The sequence below is a fragment of the Rutilus rutilus genome (genome assembly GCF_951802725.1).
Source record: "Rutilus rutilus genome assembly, chromosome: 12".
NCBI classification, from domain to species: domain Eukaryota; kingdom Metazoa; phylum Chordata; class Actinopteri; order Cypriniformes; family Leuciscidae; genus Rutilus; species Rutilus rutilus.
Window position 1 is genome coordinate 10,693,000 of NC_140217.1, and position 12,786 is coordinate 10,705,785.

At 36.2% G+C, this 12,786-nt stretch overlaps 1 protein-coding gene across 14 annotated transcripts in view; it reads right to left on the reverse strand.

The window, feature by feature from the left end:
- Nucleotides 1–12,328, reverse strand: part of inpp4ab (inositol polyphosphate-4-phosphatase type I Ab) — a 52,095-nt gene extending 39,767 nt beyond the window's left edge. For 12 of the 14 annotated variants that reach the window (XM_084425753.1, XM_084425755.1, XM_084425751.1 and 9 more), the window contains exon 1: nucleotides 12,158–12,294. The gene's annotated coding sequence lies outside the window, so the exon portion shown is untranslated. Of the gene's footprint in view, nucleotides 1–12,157 lie in introns of all 14 variants that reach the window. The other 2 variants (XM_084425761.1, XM_084425757.1) reach the window with 1 other exon arrangement.
- Nucleotides 12,329–12,786: the final 458 nt, after the last annotated feature.

Below are 12,786 nucleotides of genomic sequence, written 5' to 3' on the forward strand. Positions count from 1 at the left end.
TTTAATTTTGGGGTGAACTATTCCTTTAAGTACAATTTAAATGTACAATTATAAGGCCTTGTTACATCAGTCATTTTTATTTTAATGCCCTTGCAATGCAAGCATGATTCATAAAAAAAATGTGAATATAGTGATATGGTACAATTTGCAAATTGTTATCCCAAGTTTAAAATGTTACAATTTTATACGACATACAAAAGGGGTCCCTGTTCTGCCTTATGCAAAACAAAGCCACTCTTTTTAAATATCCATGAGAGAGAGAGAGAGAGAGAAAGAAAGAGTGAAGAAAAAAAAAATGAGTGTGTTTGTTTTAGATGACTCTTTTTCCACAGGCATTGAGTCAGGAGGACAGCAGAGACTGGAGACCGTAAATGGGCAAACCTAGTTCCCCAGTTTTCACTTTCTGTCTGACTGCCAAACCTCAAACCCATAGTCCTCCTCCTCTTACACTCACAAGCTCTCTCTCCCTCTCTCTCTTACACACACACACACACACACACACACACACACACTATTATGACATTAAGGAATTAAGCAGGTGAGTGGCCTGAACCTTCTCAGATGTTCTATATCTCTAGGTAAACTTCCCACACACTCAGAGAGAGAGTTAACAAACCAAGCTCCAGAACTGATCATCTCTATAACACATCAGTGTCTCCTTTCCTCTTCCCACACACCTCTCATTTACAGCTGCATCACTTCCTCCCACACACACACTCAGGTAAAACTTTCTCAGTTTTAAACTGTCATTTTTACCCTATCTCAAGCGCTGTCAACTCCAAACCATCCATTTGATTTAAAATGTTCAACAATGGACCAGTTCACCAAATATACCACTATTTGTCAAACCAAAAAACAACCCAATTTTCTCCCGCTTTTCATACAAGTTCCTTGTAATTCAGTTGTGTTTCCGGTCATAGTCTTATACATTAGGGATACAAAATATTAAGGATGTCCCGATCAAGTTTTTTGTGCCCCAGAACCATCGGATATTGAGTATCTGCCAATACCGAATCCAGATGAAATACTTGTATTTTTCCTAGAGCTTGGTGAACAGTTCAAGTTCAGTGTATATTGTGGGATTGGGTTAAGAATGTTCCTTTTTTTCCTTTTCTTTTTTGCATAAGGCATTTTCTATATTTTGTTATAAATGGCAATTAATAAAGGTGTTAAAAAACAACAATCCAAAGTATGCAGGGCCGTGCAGGCACAGTCCCTTTAAGAACAAATGCACAGATCTAAATGTACATCCGATCTGCTCCCAACTGTTTACATTCACGTAGAACATAACAGACTGTGTTCATGTGAATACTCCAAACGATGAGCATTTTGACAAAATTGTGGGTATTTGACCATTCAAGCACAATAAGCTGTGAAAGAAAACTGAATTCGGGATCACATGACGGCATCTGTGCTTGAGCTTTGGCTGTGTGTCCTTCAGCGCGAGCACCGCATTGAGTCCTTTTTCACGGCTTATTGTGATTAATAACACTCTAACGGGTCAATAACTTTAAGTAGTACAGCGAAGTTTAAGAAATATAACACTTTAGAATGTCGACTTTTTAAATTTGTCAATCGATACGAATCGGCAGAAGATTTTTCCCCCACCCCTAATATCGCTGGTCACGTACATCGAACTTCTTTTTACCCCTAAGCGAAGAACGAAAAAGACCATTGCTGTGAGTATATTGTGGCCTTCAGTGTATCAAAGCTTTTATCCTAACGCATACTATTCTACATATTAGCAGTTCATGTTAGTTCATGTTCATGAAGCGTTATTAAATTAAATAAATGAATAAACCTTGGACAGCCAATAGGCAGTGTCATACACATGGCACAGCACATTAAATCCTCAAAACAGTCATGGATAGCTGCTTGTAACATCTTTCATTTGCTGTGACATGGGAGCTGCTCAATCACTGGACACTGTACAATAAATGTGCAGGGCCGGCGATTGCTATAGGCGAACTAGGCGGTTGCCTAGGGCGACAAATGTGTTGGGGGCGCGGACGCACTCTAGTGTCGCCCTATCTACTTCCCATATTAATCATAAAATTAGAACGAAACGCGAAATAAAACATGTTTATTAAACATGATCAAAGGGCAAAGGGCGCCCCCTCAACCACACGTTTAATTACTTGTCAACCTGATTATTAGACTGAATTTATGATTTTTGTCGACCATTTCTGGATTGGCGGGGGGCGGGAGGGTTGCGTTACGTTACGTTAGGGAAGTGCTCAGCTGCTGGCGCGTTGATCGAAAATGAAGCGGTCTAAACCTCTGGTGCACAGGGACGAAAACGGAGAAAGGAAGAAGATAAAAAATAAAGCTCAGTATAGAGTAAGTCTTCTCATCTTAGCTATTAAGGTGTCCAATGAAATAAATTTACTTAGTATTGTAGCCTACATCACCTAATATTGGACGTTTGCTGTCACTAAGCTATAGTTTGCTAGCTATAGTTACTTTGAAGGTGAATAGAAATGGCAGAAACAACTGATAATATTTTATTATTTGAGATAGAACTAAAAGAACTTAAATATTTAAATTTTGTAGTGGTACATACATTATCCATAATAGCACATTTGTTTGTAGAAGGTATAGTTAAACCAGTTTAATGGTCATAATTTGCTTAAATTAATCCAATTTGGTAAATATCCTTGATCATTCTTTGTAGAATTTGTGTATAAACAATTTACAGGTGATTCTTCAAGTCATAATTTGCTTGTTGAAGTGTTGGAGTGACTATTAGAGCATTTTTGTTTGTTCATCAATGAACATTCTTTGTAGCATTTTTTTGTGGGGGGGGGGGGGGGGGGGGGGGGGGGGGGGCGCAAAAACTCAATCTTGCCTAGGGCAACCAAAGGGCTAGAGCCGGCCCTGTAAATGTGGGTAGTATATTTAGAACCAGGGCACAAAGGCTTAGTCATTTAATTGTTTTTGGTGTGTAAATGATTATGCAACAGGATACAATGCTAAACAAGCACAATCACTATCTTGCATGGTTTACTAACTCAAAGTCCAGCAGACTTCCTCTTTTCCATCAAATCACTGCTCGATCTTTGGGTTTGTTCCCACTTGGCATGTTTGGTTAGATTAAATCGAACACTGGTGCGATTGCTCTGTTACTGCTGTTTATTTGAATAAGTGTGAACGTCGCCATCCGAACCCCAAACAAGTGGACCAAGACCCCTAAAAAGATGGGTCTCGGTCCACTTCCAAATGATCTCTGGTGCGGTCCGAATGAAATTTGAACGCTACACGAACCAAAGACTTGTAAACGAACCACGAACAAGACATGTTAATAGGACAGGATGCTCAAACATACCTGTTTTTTCTTGTCATAGCCACAATTTTGCCTATCACAGTTCGGTACAGGCATCAGAACCGCGTCTCCTCGCAGCAGATCTTCTTTTGTTCGTGTGATGGAGGGATACCTGACACAATCATATGTACGCACATTGCACATGTACGAGCGCATTTGACCCAGCACGCATCATTGTTTGGGATGTTTGACAAGTTACGTCGCAAAATATGTCAAAAAATACTTTTTTTTGTATCTTTAGGTTCAGTGTTAAAAATTACAGTGTGAACGCTAAGTGAACCAGGACTAAATGTATCATTTTCTTTTTTGGTCCGGAACAAAACAACCTAGAGTACCGAACTACAAGTGTAAACTCCCTTAGACTCCTCTAGAATTGAGTTCTGGTGTCATAACTATTACATGTGCATAAAAAAAGGTTTAAGCTTAAAGCTGTTATTCAAGGCATTTCATTTGCCTCAAGCTTTTAAATGCAGTGTCAAAGTAAACCAGTGTGTTAAACTGTGGTACTGGAGGAAGATAAAATAAAAACACGGGAGGACAGTAAGTTTATAGGGGTAATAATAGTCCTCTCCTAATGTTTGCTGTCAGAGGGACGTCCTGAGAAACTTCAAGTAGCCTATGTAAAATCTCCAGATGGCCTCACTAGCATTAGGGAGACACTGATCTATGAGCTGGAGCAGCTAGCACTGCACTAAGAATTATGTGTGATGGAGAGATAAATAGGGAGAAAGAGAGGGGGAGAGAGAGAGCCCTTGTGTGAGCGTCGAGCGTGTATGTGTTTTTGTGCTCAAGAACAAAAAAAACTGCCCATCCTTTTAGGTGGTCTGTTCATCCACTTGGAGCTTGCATAATTTCTTTAGAGGACAACCACAGATGTTACTCTTTGAGATGAAAATGAGCAACAGCCATCTTTCCCCCAGCATGAGCTCATAAACACAAATATAAAGCATAATCATTATTCTTTTTTCATGTATAACAGGCTTTTTTACAGTTTTACGGAACCCATGCCTCTATAAAGGTTTTGGTTTTGTTACGATAACAACCTTAGCCAACAAATAAATAACCCCAGGCGACTGACAGTCAGCAGATTTAAAAATGTAGTGTAAATAATGTGTAATTAATTAATGAATTAGCATATTTATAGTTAATAATAATAATATAATTTGTTAATCTAAAACTAATAAAAATCATTTGTTATTTTTTAAATATAGCTGAAATAAAATAAAATAATATATTAAATGGAACAATATAAAATGGAATAAAAATAAAACCAAACAAAATTTAGGAATGTTGCATTTAGGGCTGGGTTGACTCTCAGTAGCACCTCTGATGTATAAAAATGTTTCCGCTTTTTAATTCAATTAAATTTTAAACACAATAAAACAATAAATGTTGTTTTGATGCTTTCTAATGTGGCATGACAGATTTCTGTCGGTGTCTGCCTAAAAAGTTTAAGCAGCGAGGAGCACACATGAACCAATCATCCCTTCAACAATACTACTATTTATAGAGCACTCAATGAAAATGAAAAACATCAGAAGTATGGTGAAAGATGGAGTAAAACTTGATGAAAACTTATTGCTCAATCAGTGTTTCAACCATGGAAAGACGTCAAACATTTTGTAAAACAATATGTCATGTAACATTGCATTTACCTCAGGAGCTATAGCATGGTACTTAAAAAAATAACTCTAGAGAGGAACATTTTGCTAAATATATGCACTATATAATTCATTATAGTTTTTACTTAATTTATGATAGGGGTGGGAATCACAGGGTACCTCACAATACGATACACGACAATATCACGATACAGCTATTCTGTGATAATCAATATATTGCTAGACAATCTTATAATGATACATCACTGTAGTCACTTGGACTATTTTAACGATGTCTTTACTAACTTTTCTGGGCCGGCAGAATGAAATTATCTAGAAGCCTATGAAGGACTGAGCCAGCTCTCAGATTTCTTCAAAAAAATATCTTAATTTGTGTTCCGAAGATGAACGAACGTCTTACGGGGTTGGAACAACATGAGGGTGAGTAATAACTGACAGAAAGAATTTTCATTTTTGGGTGGACTAACCCTTTCTAACCCAAGTGCAGGTTTTCTCTTTAATCTAGTCCAAACTGTTAGAAAACAGCACAAAAAGTTAAGTCTGTATAAATTAAATTGAACATTTTAAGTAAATTAAACATTTTAAATGTGATCAGGGTGATGGCATTGCAAAGTGGCTTTGCATGTTCGTGGTATTACCAGTGCACTTTACTTTTACCAGGTAGTTCTTGGCATTCGCTCCTCTCAGAACATGCTTCTAACCGTCCCACGGTCTCGCTTGAGGCGTAGTGGAGATTGCGCTTTTTCTGTTGCGGCTCCTGCACTTTGGAATGTGTTGCCATTATCTTTAAAATCCTCGTCAGGCATGGATATTTTTTAAAAGGAATTGAAGACTTATTTATTTCATCAAGCTTTTGGCGTTTGATTAGGTCTGAGAACTGTGAGTGATTTGTTGTTTGATTCTCTTGATGTCATGTTTTAATGTAATTTTATGTTTCTATGTATTTTAGAGTTATTTACTACTCATGGACAGCACTTTGGTCCATTCTAATGGTTGAGTTGAGTTGAGTTGTATATGTGACCCTGGACCACAAAACCAGTCACATGGGTCAATTTTCTGAAATTGAGATTCATGCATCACCTGAAAGTTGAATAAATAAACTTTCCATTGATGTATGGTAGGATAGGACAATATTTGACTGAGATACAACTATTTGAAAATCTGGAATCTGAAAAAAAAAAAAAAATTCGAAACATTGAGAAAATCGCCTTTAAAGTTGTCCATTTATGTTTGTGATTGTGCTGCATTCACTCACAAAAATAAATGTTTTATATATTTACGGTAGGAAATTTACTAAGTATCTTCATAGAACATGATCTTTACTTAATATCCTAATGATTTTTGGCATAAAAGAAAAATCGATAATTTTGACCCATACAATTGTTGGCTATTGCCACAAATATACCCGTGCTACTTGTGACTGGTTTTGTGATCCAGGGTCACATATCGTGTACTCTTTGATGATATTGTTTGTCCCATCAATGGTATAAAAGCTGAAGTGGGTCCAGACGTGGCTGGGGCATCTATTATTTTACTCACTCTGCTGTTCGCCATCCCGTTAAAAAACTCTTTAGGCTAGTTAACTTGTGTTCACATTTCCCTCATTCATGTGTTGAACGCCGCCTCGAGGAGCCACAAAGTATCAATGCTGGGAGCAGCTAAATCTATTTAGAGCGTCTTGTTTTATTAATTAATATAGCGATATTTGGCGCCAGCGTATCGATTCTCGTATCGAAAGAAGGACAACGATATATTGCCCTTTCGATATTTTGTCCCACCCTAATTTTATGATTTTTTTTATAATGTATGTTTAAATAAATCTGTCATGAAAACAAGTTATGACAGCCACTGTTTAAATGTTTATACTTCAAACAACAAGTGAAATTGAAATGTTTGAATACAACTCAGTTTTTGAATGCTAATTATATAAAACAGAAATAACTAAATAGAAATATTAAAAAGTTTTCAAAATGAAAAAAGCCAAAATTGCTAAAACTTACACTATACAATTAAAGTGAAATCTGAATATATAGAAATAAATAGCCAATTCAAAATATTACTAAATATTATAATAGAATACTGTATAAATAATACTTAAATAACACTGTTTTATAGTTAATGAGTAAATACTGAGTTTAAGAAAAGAAAAAGAAAAGAAAAGAAAAGAAAAGAAAAGAAAAGAAAAGAAAAGAAAAGAAAAGAAAAGAAAAGAAAAGAAAAGAAAAGAAAAGAAAAGAAAAGAAAAGGAATGTGTACCTTTTAGGTTAGGAATGCACCGGGAAAAATCACAGGGAATGCTCAAGGAAATTCCCCACTCTTTACCTATATGTAACAAAAACATTTTGCAGCTGTTGTCTGATGGTCTCATTAATATTTTCATTTAACAAATTTGAACTACTTTCAGTAAATCGTCAAGTTAAAGAAGTTGCAGCCATAAATGTCTACCATCTCAATCTCTCTACGAAACTGCTTAAGTGTCACAGAACATGAGATGTTTAAAGCCAATAATAAAAGCTCAATTAGGTGAAGAAGTGTTTACCAAGAAATGAGCAAACAAGAAACGGTGAGTGGAAATATAATTGTGTAAGTGCAGCTGGAGCAGGTTGTTTTGCAGGTCTTAAGGGAAGTGGTTTGTCACTTGCAGCAAAAACATGACTTTGAGGAAGTACTGTAGATTAAGATTAATCAAGGTACTGAACTAGGATACTCACGTTCTCTATTCTAGGCTATGATGAAATGACTTAATACTGAATGCCAAAAAAGCACATGGGACTACAAATATTTAATTAGACCTGAACAAATGGCCTACTCTCTAATGATAAAACAGAAAAGATGCACTCAAATCTTGTTACCAATCCCTGAATCTAAAACACTCGTTCAGCATGCTTCTCTATGACTAACAAAGAGGACAACTCTGAAGGTCAGCAGGAAATGATGTAGCTGTGCACCAATACACATGTGCTTTGTCGGGTACTGAGCTCCTATTTCACAGAAGTGCATCTAAATGTAGAGATTGCTGGGTGCCATTTTTTTTTTCAATTCTGGCATCAAATGGAGCAAGCAAACATTACTGTATTAGCCCCTTTATATATTTTTGATGAACAAACTCTGTGCTGTTTATAATGTATTAAAACAAAAACAAAATCTCTAGAGTAGAAACATTAAGGGCAACTGTCCCTAAACTGTCTAGGAAAACACTAGGAATTCAATCAAGCCCTTAATTTTCCTTGTCCAAAAGAAATGTGTAATAAGGAATTACTATTAGCTTTCTTGCTAATTCTCATAGATAGAAGCAATACATTATATGTAAGTAATTTATATACAATTGCGTGTTTATTGATTACACACACACACAATAAATTAAAATATCCACGTTAAAGTCATTCCATTTTTACTGTATTCTGTTCTATTTCATTGCGCTCTATCTAGCTGCTTTCAAATGCAAGAACAGGACTTATGTAAACACCCCCCTAGGAGTCTGACCACCATAATTATACAGTATATAGATATATATCTATACGTTTTAAATTTTCCGTTCTAAAAAAAGCACATTACTTATAGGCTATACATTCAGAAAGTCATCTAAATTGAGAGGCCAAAGCATTTGATCACCAGACTTACAGAAATTCTTTCACTTTTAGCGTTTTCTCAACATTGCGTAACTTCTGATGAACACGTTAATTATTATTTTGAATTATCACTCAACAAGTCATTTAACTATGCATTGCTATGTGTTTTGAAAGGCTTTTGTCTTTCACACTTTTTATTAGGCCTATCATTTTTATTATTTTAAAATATTTTAGTTGAAAAATGTTATGATTTATTTCATTATTAGCTTTTCATTAGACTCACAAACCCCCTGTAGTTTCTTCACAGACCCCAGTTTGGGAAACCCTGAAGGAATCTAAAGTTTAATACACTTCATGCTGATATATTTTCATTCTCTTTGTATTTTTATATCAATATGGTACAATATTACCTTAATCAATTAAATGTGATAAATGAGTTAGGTCAAAGTAATCTAAAAGTAATCAAAAAGTATTTGGATTATATTACCTAAAATGTGCAATGTAACGGATTACGAAACTAACTACATTTTTATGTCATGTAATTTGGAATCAGTAACGGCCTACAATTTGTAAGTAATCTACCCAGAACTGGTCATTAAAAACAGAGCAGCTGCTTCTGGTAGCATTTATACATTTATTATTCATCCCAGAATGCATTCAAGACACCATTATCCACATGGCTGGAGAAGGAATGTTTCATGGAAATGGTCTGCATCAGGACCAAAATTACATAACATCCTTGCCTCAACATATAACCCTACCTTTCCACACAATCACGTTTACAACCATATGAGTGCCTTTCCAGGGCAGAAATAGAAGCAGACAGACCTTTTAGCTCCACAATGTCTTATATCCAAGGAAATATCAATAATGCAGGCCTGCATTGCATAACTAGCGGGCAAGTCTTGGGAAGCACCACGGTACAAGTTCAACAACAAATGCTCCACAGATCGGTTCTGATCTGCTCCCAGCCTCCAGGCAGAGTTGAAGAAGCTGAGTCATTATAGATAAAAGACTGAGACAGATCCTAATTTGATTTTATGTGAACCACAGCATGTATCCCAGCATGCATCTCAGCTCAGCAGGAGTTCCTTGCTGTTCAAAATGCAAAAGAAACATAGAATAAAATGTTACCAGTTTCATAAGTAAAAAAAAAAAAACCTCTTTCATCGAAATGAAGGTGATCAGTCTCTTTACTAGAACAGACACTTTATCTTTTTTTTTATGATTTATGAAGTTACAAAGTGCTTCCCAGTCTGGGCCTAATGGTCTCTGGAAGCCATACAGGAGGAAAAATAAATGCTCTGAAAACCTGGCACAGGGCTACAGAATCTCTTGAGAACACTGCTAATCTATAAGAGAAAAACATGTCTCTGTGATTTAAAACCTCAGGCACTAAATCTAATTGTGAAGGTGCTTTTTCAGGTGGTGAAGGGGAATAATCAAACAGCTCACACACTGCCAGAAGAATGTGTTATATCTGACGCACAGACATAACTGACTGTAACATAACACACTGTGACATGAGGCCGAAATACTGATCTCAGCAGAGCTTCATGATAATGAGGGTGAAGAGATCATTTTTATCGACCATCTTAAACACAACAGAACGAGCCTTTACAAACACATCTTTCTTTGTCTCATTTATTTATGTGGAAGTTTTGCGTTGAGCGGTACAATGGATCACAAAACTCACGGTTTGGACCAAATTACGGTTTTTGAGTCACGGATCGGACCATTGTTCGGATCATCAAAAAAAGAAGATAATTATCGGATCGGATCATTGGTGCAATGTAACTTTGCTTTCCATTTCTTACTCATTATTAAAGACAAGTGAACAGTCAGTAAAAAATACACAAAATTCAAGCATATATAGGCTAAATACAATAGAACAAAGTTACAAATTAAGTAAGTTCTAACAGTAGTACTCAGGTATAAAACATTTATAATTAAATGTAACATTAAACAACACTATAGTGTTCACGGTTGTTTGATTAACATCAATGACATAGACAGCAGCAGGCATTTATAATGTGCACAGATAACAGTGCGCAAATACCGAGTTCTCTATCGCCTCTTCTTGCGCTTCAATGGTTTAAAATTGCTTGGATGTGTACATTGGCAAGACAAAACACGTGCAAACGATAAACTTTCACTCTACGATGGTTACACTTTACAATTAATCTGCAAATCATATGCGTTACAAACCACGGGCCCTGGTCCGTACGGATCATAGATCAACTACGATTGGTTACACCCCTAGTAACGAAAAATAAGACCATACAACAAAGAAATCCATCATTTACAATTTTGCTCTTAAAGGCCTGACCTGTACAGTCCTGATGAAGTCTTAATGTAACCACACTTAACGCAAGCTGCTGTGTGGTGCCAGCACATGGCCCATGTTTTCCTCTCAGCTGAGTGAAACCAAGCACACTGCATTTGAACCGTGCTTATGCAACAGCCTGCCAGCTTCATGAAATATCAACTCCAATCAGGAATAAACCAGTGAAACCCTATTAGGTCTGACTTTGTTTAAGGAAGGAATGTGTGGGTATCAGACAAAAACTGACCAGCCATTGTGGGCCTATTATTATGTGGACTTGGTTTAATATCTAAAATTTATATTTAGTGTTTTGATTAAAAAGACCAGTTATTTTTTACATTACATGCATTGCATCGACATTTCTCATTGGAATTAAAATGCCAAGTTTTAGGTATTGGAACTTAGTTGGTCACCTAAATGTAGCAGGTTTGAATCCCTGCAGAGTTTGATTTAATTGTCAATATCACTGTACACTTGAACAAGGGACACTCTTGGACAAGTCATTTTTTCTTTGATCACTATAAAGTTTTTAATGATCATCTTACACTAACAATAATATTCATAAAAATATTGAAATCTATCAAATTAATAATATTGTTTAATGTAACTTTCTTTACAAAATCACCTGATTTGTTGTAAGCAATATGAATCTATGATGGTTTTGTATTTATTTAAAGTTTACTTAAAACATTACCCATGTATATTATAAAAATCTAACTTTTTTAATATGATCATTTAAGCTTGAATTAAGAGATAAAGTATGTGGTCATATTTAATATATTTTCTTGGAAAATAATTCGTGTCTTGAAAGGTTAAGACATTAAACATCTAATTAATAATGAAATGTATTGGGGATGTTTACAAGTTTACAAGGCAATTATAGATTCACTAGGATTTGGGGAAATCATGAACAGCTGACTGGCCCTGTTTCACTTGCATAGTTCAATACAAACGAAAGAGACGCGAACACTGGCTCTTCAGGTCACACCGAATGCATACTTTCACCTTCCTCTGCCAATGAAAGACATTTCAGTGTTTCAGTAGGCTATAGCTTTCAATTTGGTAGGCAGAGTCTGGTGGTTATGTTTACATACAATACCGAACCCCAATCTCACAAATATGGAAGCGATTATAAAATGGCATCGTAGCCAAATCATATAAACAGCTTACAAATGTAACTTATCTCCAGTTCGCATCCTTGCGCACTACAGAGCATACAAACAACACAGATACTTTATGGCCATTTCTCTGGCGGTGTAATCAAAAAAGAGCCTCGAAGCTGACTCTTCGGAATGTTTTACATATCAAATGTACTTACATCTCAGTAGGCGCTTTGTCAATCCATATTGCAATCAGAAGAGTTTTTGATGCAAGCGAATCTCAGTTGCCAAGTTCAGCGCGCTGCCTCTTGCTCTTCCTTGCGCTGCTGCATAGTGTGGGCCCGCCCTAATGTGTGACGTCAGCCCGCCGTGCCCCGCCTTTCCCACGCGCTCTGTCCGCAACTGCACGTGCAAGCAAAAAAGCAAATTAATGTTTTAACAAGACAACGCAGAACGCAAACAGTATAATAGTTTAACATACTGGCTTGGTTGCAGTTCCTTTAATTATGAATCTTTAGAATTCCATACATAATCTTTAATATTGTTATTGTATTGTTTATGTGCATAGTCACTGAAGTTAGCTGCACATTACACTGAAGCTGAACAACATCTCTAACGAAAATCTGCAGGATCAATAAGCGAGGCATTTATTTAAATTGGACAGTAATTTGGTTCATGGTGCATTTGAAAAAAGTCAGTTTTCATATAGCCTATCTCTAATTATGATTATATATAATAATGTAGGCTAACTATCTTACATTGGAGGGTCTGATTCTCAGATCAATAGTAAGCTGCTATAATGTTTCTGGAAACATCAGTTTATTTCGCACCACGCAAAATTAGTGAA